Below are 7,434 nucleotides of genomic sequence, written 5' to 3' on the forward strand. Positions count from 1 at the left end.
TGTGTCAAATTTGTTTGTGTCATTCACCACCAACTCCTGTGGCTCTACACCTGGAGTTAGTATTGTTAGAGACTTGTTAGGAATGTCAGAGACTTGTCATTTAATCCAAGAATCGTTTTTGATGGCTTAGGTAGGTTAGAATTAATTTGATTGCCAGCAGTAAAACCCGCCAGAGCCGAGCACCGTGGCTCATGCCTGTAATCCTAGTGGTTGGGGAGGCCGAGGACGGAGGATCGCGATTTCACCAGCCTCAGCAGCTTAGCAAGGCCCTAAGCAATTCACGGAGGCCCTGTCTCTAAATAAAATACAAAAAAGGGCTGGGGATGTGATTCAGTGGTAACGGGCTCCTGGGTTAATCCCTGGTACAAAAAAAAAAAAAAAAAGAGAAACAAAACAGAACAACCCACTTGTGCTAGTTTATACCGGAGGAGGGATGTATTACAGCACGGAGTAAAGCAGTGTCCCCACAAACGGAGGGAGGGTACTCCACCATCTGGGGAGTAATGTTAGTTCCGGCAGGTCTCATGACCTGATGAATTTGGGGGCCTAATTTATGAATAAACTTCAGGTTTGTAGGTAAGAGATTGTAACCTTGCTGCAGGGGTGATTTAAAAAAAATTGATGCTATTATTAAGCACCTGCTGTGAACCACAGACTACATAGTTTTATAGTCACTAAACAATTTATTTCTACAGATAATACCTGTTTATTACTGATCAATTAGAAACAACACAGGGGAGTCCTCAGTCCAGTAATTGGATCATCGATGGATGCTAAAGCCATAGGTAAAGTGTTGTTAGGAAACAGTCCAAAATTCACACCCAACGGGTGACTTCATTACAAAGGTTTGTGTGTGTGTGGGGGGGTGCCTATACAGTGGAGTGGGGAGACGGAAGTGGGGAGAAGTAGGCAAGACAGCCTCTTAGCCAAGTGATCATATGGTATCCCCAACAGTGGGGACATCCTGGTTTCAAATGCATCTGGACACATCACAGAATTACCTATACAGGCAATTTTTTCTCCTCCTGTGATGCTGGGATGGAACCCAGTGCCTTTAAAAAACAAACAAAAAACACCAGGGATTAAACCCAGGGGTGCTTAACCACCGAGCCACATCCCAGTCCTTTTTATTTTTTGTTTTGAGACAGGGTCTCATTAAGTTGCTTAGGGCCTCGCTAAGTTGCCAAGGCTGTCTTTGAACTTGCGATCCTCCTGCCTCAGCCTCCTGAGCTGCTGGGATCATGGGCCAGCCCACCCGGCTCCCAGTGCCTCCTGCATCCTAGGCAAGCACTCCGCCATCGAGCTACATCCCTTTTGCAGAAAAGGTGTTGACAAAGGGAAGATGAGGTGGAGATACACAGAGAGAAGACGGCCACGTGACTGCAGTGACGCACCTACAAACCAACAAATGCCAAGGACTGCCAGCAAACACCAGAAATGGGAGAGTCAAGGGAGGATTCTTCCCAGAGCTGTGGAAGAGACAACGGCCCTGATGAGCCCTTCATCTCTCATTTCTACCAGCTGGAACTGCGAGACAAGGAATTTCTTTTCTTTTTTCTTTTTTTTTTCTTTTTTTTTTGAGAAGGGAAAAGAAAAAGCGTTGGACCTAAATTTAACAATGAGGAAAAAGTCAGGTAGTGAGAATGGGAGATGTCCCCAAGATAACTGGCCAGGACTCTTCAAAAGAGTTAACATATGAAAAAAACAAAAAAGAGACCAGAGTCATAACAATCAAATATGGTTGATGCCCCTTGATTGGATCCTGAAGGAGCCTCGACTCAGGCTTCTTCCTGCGCAGTGCAGATTTTCTGTTCCCATCCTGGCTCGTCCCTTGGTATTCAGAGGAACACAGCTGGCGTCTGTGTGTGAGGGAGGTGCACTTCCTGTTCTTCATAGTGGAGGTTTTGCACCAGGTCTCTATCCCACGTTGGAGTATGAATGGGTGCTTTGAGCCCGGTGTGGGGCTTGCTGCTGCTGAGCTGGTCACTCCCTGTGGGTCAGTGAGTCTTGGAACCCCACTTCTGGCTTCTCCTCCTTTCCAGCCACAAGTACAGGGCTAGGGCTGGCTGCCCGGTTTTTTTGGGTTTTTTCCATTTCAGATGCCAGCATCTACCCTAGTTACCATCTCAGACTGTCAGACAGTTGAGTCTCTTTAGGAAGCCTCTGGTTTTTCTGAATGTTGGGTGGCCTGGGCCCTGGGGAAGAGGGGAGGGAGGTGGCAGGAAGCAGAGACTGACTATCATTTGTGCCATCTTGTCTCCATTGTCGCATTCTTGCCTATTTCCCACAACCTGGGTCATCCTGGGCTCCCTATTCCCTACGTTGGAAATAATGAGGAGCGAGCTGGGAGCGGTAGTGCACACCTGTAATTCCAGCAGCTTGGGAGGCTGAGGTAGGAGGATCTCGAGTTCAAGGCCAGCCTCCTGCAACTTAGCGAGGCCCTGAGGAACTCAGTGAGACCCTGTCTCTGAGTAAAATAGAAAAAGGGCCGGGGATGTGGCTCAGTGGTTAAGAGCCCCTAGGTTCAATCCCTGGTTCCAAAAATTAATAATTGTAAGATCAGACTGGGATAATTTGATCAGACGATGGTAACCAGAGAACAGACAGGACAAATGTGAATCAAAATGAAATTTTGTTGCAGAACGGTCCTCCAGGACGTTCGCTGGTCCACCAGGGTGCTGGTCGGGAGAAGTCACACGAGGCCCCTACCGGGCTCGGTTTTTCCAACCCCGGGGTGGGGGAGGGGGAAGCTTAAGGACCCTGGGTCCTCCTGGGATTGGCTGGGGTCGTTTGTCCGCGCCTGATTGGTTGCTCCTCGTGCATGGGCGGGTTGCATTGTTTCTCTGCGCATGCGCAGGCTGCTTGATACCCTGCCCGCATCCAGTCGCCGTGAACCGCCCTAACAATAACAATAATAACAACAACAACAAGGAGAAGCCCCGAGAAATCATACACGTGCTCGGAAGAGGATCAGTAAGGCACTGCACTTCTGCAAAAGGGCGCGCTCCCAGCGAGCAAGGCACCTGGGCAGGTGGTCCACCTGCGTTGATCTCAGAACTAACGCAGCACTGCCCTGCACTCTGATTGGAGGAGTTCCGGGTTTCCTTCTATTGATTGGCTCACTTTAGAATTAGGGCGAGCAAAAGGAAAGGGCTCCAGTTGGCTCCAACTAAGGCTTTACTATGGGTATCTTGAAAGTGGACCACTAGACTTCCTATTTCTCACACCAAGCCGTGTCCTGAATGTGGTCCTCTTCCTCACTCCGAATCACGTCGTTATGACGCCACCTGATTTGTCTACCAGAAATGTGTTGGTGTCTCTCACTCATGGATGGTCTCTGTGGTACCCTGAATAACACCCATCGAAAATATCCATATCCTGAGCCCTAGGATTTGCAGATGTGTCACCTTACATGGCAAAAGGGACTTGGAAGATATGGTCAAGTTAAGGATCTTTTTTTTTTTTTTTTTTTTTTTTTTTTTTCCCCCCGTACTGGGGATTGAACCTAGGGCCTTGTGCTTGCCAGGCAAACACTCTACCAACTAAGTTAATCTAAGTTGATCTTGAGATCAAGATATCATCTTGGATTTTCTGTGTCCTGAATGAAATCAGAATGCTTTTTCTAAGAGAGACCCAGGAGGAGTCAGGCAGAGGGGGTGGAAGCAGTGGTGGAAGCAGTTTGGAGGGATGGAAGTGCTTTGAAGGAGAAGGCCACAAGCCAAGGAATGCAGGTGGCCAGTAGAAACTGAAAAAGGAAGCAGCAGTGGTGACTCTCTACTGTAGTCCTGGCTACTTGGAGGTAGAGGCAGGAAGATCGCTTGAGTCCAGAGTTTGAGACCAGCCTAGCCAACAGAGTGAGACCCTGTCTCTTAAAAGAAAAGAAAAGAAACACACACACACACACAACAAACAAACGAAAAAACCCTGAAAAAGACAAGAACATGGAATCTTTCCTTAGAGGTTCCAGAAGGAACCAGCCCTACTGACAACTTTTTTTTTTTTTTTTTTTTGGGGGTGGGGGGGGGGAGATTACTGGCATGCTTTACCTCTGAGCTATATCCCCATCCTTTTCTATTTTTTTATTTTGAGACAGGGTCTTGCTAAGTTGCCCAGGCTGGCCTCAAACTTGTGATCCTCCTGCCTCAGCCTCCTGAGTCATGGGAATACAGGCATGCACTACCACCCCTGGCAGCCCTACTGACACCTTGACATTAGACCAGGGGAGACTATTTCCCACTTCCGCTCTCCAAGACTGCAAAAGAACAAATTTTGTTGTTTCAAGATACTGAATTTGTGATAATGTGTTATAAAAATGACATACTTTGTTACAGATTATGTGATTTGTTACGACAGCAACGGAAAACAAATACAATTTCCTTTGTAATCTCCTTGCGTGGTCCTTTGATTTTCCCTTCCCCTTCGCTTTACACAGGTGAGAGAGCACTACCCGACTGTCTTGGGCCATTTGTGCTGCTATCACAAAATAGCTGGGACTGGGTCATCAGTAATGAATAGCTTGGGTCTCCTTTGAAGACCTAGGCCGGGAAGAAAGGCAGCAGGATGTTTTTTGTTTAGCTGGCCTGCTGAGTCACCAGGGGCCTGTGGGTTGCCAGAGGGCTGCTGGCTAAGAGAGAGAATTTGAAAAGACATGAAAAGAATTTGATGGGAGGGGTGGGGGTGGAGGAAAAAATAACGGAATGAATCAAACATCATTACCCTATGTAAATGTATGATTATGCAAACGGTATGCTGTTACTCCATGTACAAACAGAAACAACAGGTATCCCATTTGTTTACAATAAAAATAAAAAAAAAATTTGAAAAGGATCTAGCTTTTGTAAACAATACCTCCCCAGGGGAGGAAACACAAGCAGTGTTTACGGACTGGTGGTGTGTGTACTAGTGGTGGTTTGCTGCTCCGGTTTAGATGGGTTTAGATGTGGGGTGTCTCCCCCAAAATCTGTATGAAAGAATTTGGGCCCCAAGTGGCACGGTTGGGAGGTGCTATGTGAAGGGTTGTGGGAGATACTAGTCCTACGAGACAGTTCCCCAAGAAAAACGGAAGGGGTGGGAGGGGAGGGACACTGTGGCCCCGGGGGAGGGAGGGGAGATTAACCAAATAATAAACCTCTCCAAGTACATCCTTTCCCATAACAATGGGCCCTGAGGGGAAAAGCAAACTTTCATACCTTCCCGGGTTCACCCCCAGCATCTCCACCAAAAGCAAACCTTCACCCCTCCCCAACCCCAGTGCATTGAAGGAAGGAGGCAAATACTGCACCCTTGCCCACGGCAGATACGTCCTGGAAGGAGAAAAGCAAATGGCGAAGCTCTGGGTAACAATGGGTCCCAGAGGAGGAAGATAAGCAGTGAACACCGAGTTGTGAGCTTTGCCCAGTGACAGTGAGTTCCGGACTTTTTACACTGCCTTCCTGAGTTGAAATTTTAACCTGTTCAACTAGGTCCCTGACTGTCCAAACTGCAAGTCCACAATCTCCAGTGGAAGTGATACCGCCGTTTACTGGTGATGAGTTCTGCTCCTTCTAATGTTGAAGATTGAACACTAGAGAAGCACGCCAAGGCAAGCAGATTAAGCAGGTTTTATTTAAAGGTAATAATACAGACTTCTCCCGGCAGGAAGAAGGGGGCCATGGCTGATGTTCTAAAGTCCCCAGAAGCGAGCGCACCCTACATCTTTTATAGGTGAAATTCTCTTTTGTTCTCCAATTCTCTCCCCCCTTATCTCTCCTTCCTGCCTACGTGACTAGGCCTGGTTTTGCATTAAGTGAGAAACCATGGGCAGGGGGAGGGCCAAGGTGATTCAGGCAGGTAAGGGCCCAGGGGGCATTAATTAGCAGCTCCTTGTTTGCAGTCCTTGATGAAGGCAGGTAAATTTGGTAATCAATGGGCTCCGGAGAGCCTTGACATTCCATTCTCCCAGGGGCAGTCTCCAACTTCCAGAGGCAGATGACTTCATGGCTTCATTTCCTCGAATTGACCCGATTCCCTATTTCTACACTAACTACCTGTCCTTAATTCTGGCTTCAGAAGTAGAAAACCCAGCCTCCTTCTGCAACCCAGAAAATGGGTCCTCCGGAGCCTGATCGATGGACCTTGAAGGGTTATGGAAAATGATATTGTAAGGAATTTCCACGGAAACCACGCCGGACACGGGAAATCACATAAGGGAGTTTATTAAGCAAACAGAGTGTCTCCCTGCAGGGTAAGAGAGAAAATGTGAGGAAAAGAAAGGGAACGAGATAGGGCGTATGCTAGAGAGTGGAAAGCCAGGAGGATAGAGAAAAGTGAGGGCAGACAGAAGAATGGGAAAAGATGGTGGGAAGCTACAGTAAACAGTTGAATTCTGTGGGCTAACAGGGGGCCAATAACGGAGAAGGATACTCGCAAGCTGACTGACGAACCAATAGCTAGCTAGGATGTTCACAGATTGACAAGTGGTTGGGAGGCGGGGAAAATGGCTGCAATGGAAAGGGCGGGGAGAGCAGCTTTGTACATTACAGATATCCCTGCAACATTGTCCCCAAAGAAAAATGGAGTAGCTCTGGAGGAGGGAGGGGAAACTAGCCAGGAACAATGGGCCCTGGGGGAAAGAGGCAGACACTGAATGCTGGGTCCTAAACCTTGACCTTCCCCCATGGCTAAGTAGTCCTGAACAGAAGCACAGCAAATACCAGTGGGCAAGAACTGAGTACTCATCCCTCGGATCTGGACTCTTATCTCCCCAGACAACACTGTTCAACCTTTTTACAACTACCTTCCTAAATTAAAGTTTTAACCTGTACAACTAGCCCCTGACCATCAAAACTGCACATCCACAGCTCCCAGTGATCGCAGCATTCTGCCCTATAAAACCAAAGTTCCCTCTGTAACTGGCGGCCATTTTCCCACCCTGAAAGTGAACCTGAAAGAATGGACATTTTTTAAGCTGTCTGTTTTATCTCAACTCCCTAAGGTCTCCCTCCCAGTAATGGGAACAAAGCCCTTAAAGCTGTTCCAGGAAACAGCCCCAGAGAGTAAAAGAGTAAATTGAGCCAGATAGTGCTCAGACAGTAAGATTACCAGAAACTATTGACCAGAATCTACGCCCTGTTGTAAAACATTGTGAAACATGTTGTATGTTATCAGCCAACTCAGACCCCCTTTGGAATTTCCCAGCGGCTTTGTTCCCCTTTTTTCCTTTTTTTTTTTTTTTTTTTCCCTTTTTTTCCCTTTCATGTGCGACCCCTCCCGATGTGTGGTCTCTACCTTTATAAAACTACAAGATTTTTTGCTCGGGACTCGACTCCTCGACTCCTGCGTGAGTCACGAGTTGGGTCCCAGCGCACTGGAATAAACACCTCTTGCGGTTTGCATCAAGTGACGCCTCCTGTGGTTGATTGGGGTTGCCATCGATCTATGGGACAGAGTTGGGGT

The sequence above is a fragment of the Sciurus vulgaris genome, assembly GCF_902686455.1.
Source record: "Sciurus vulgaris genome assembly, chromosome: 17".
NCBI lineage: Eukaryota > Metazoa > Chordata > Mammalia > Rodentia > Sciuridae > Sciurus > Sciurus vulgaris.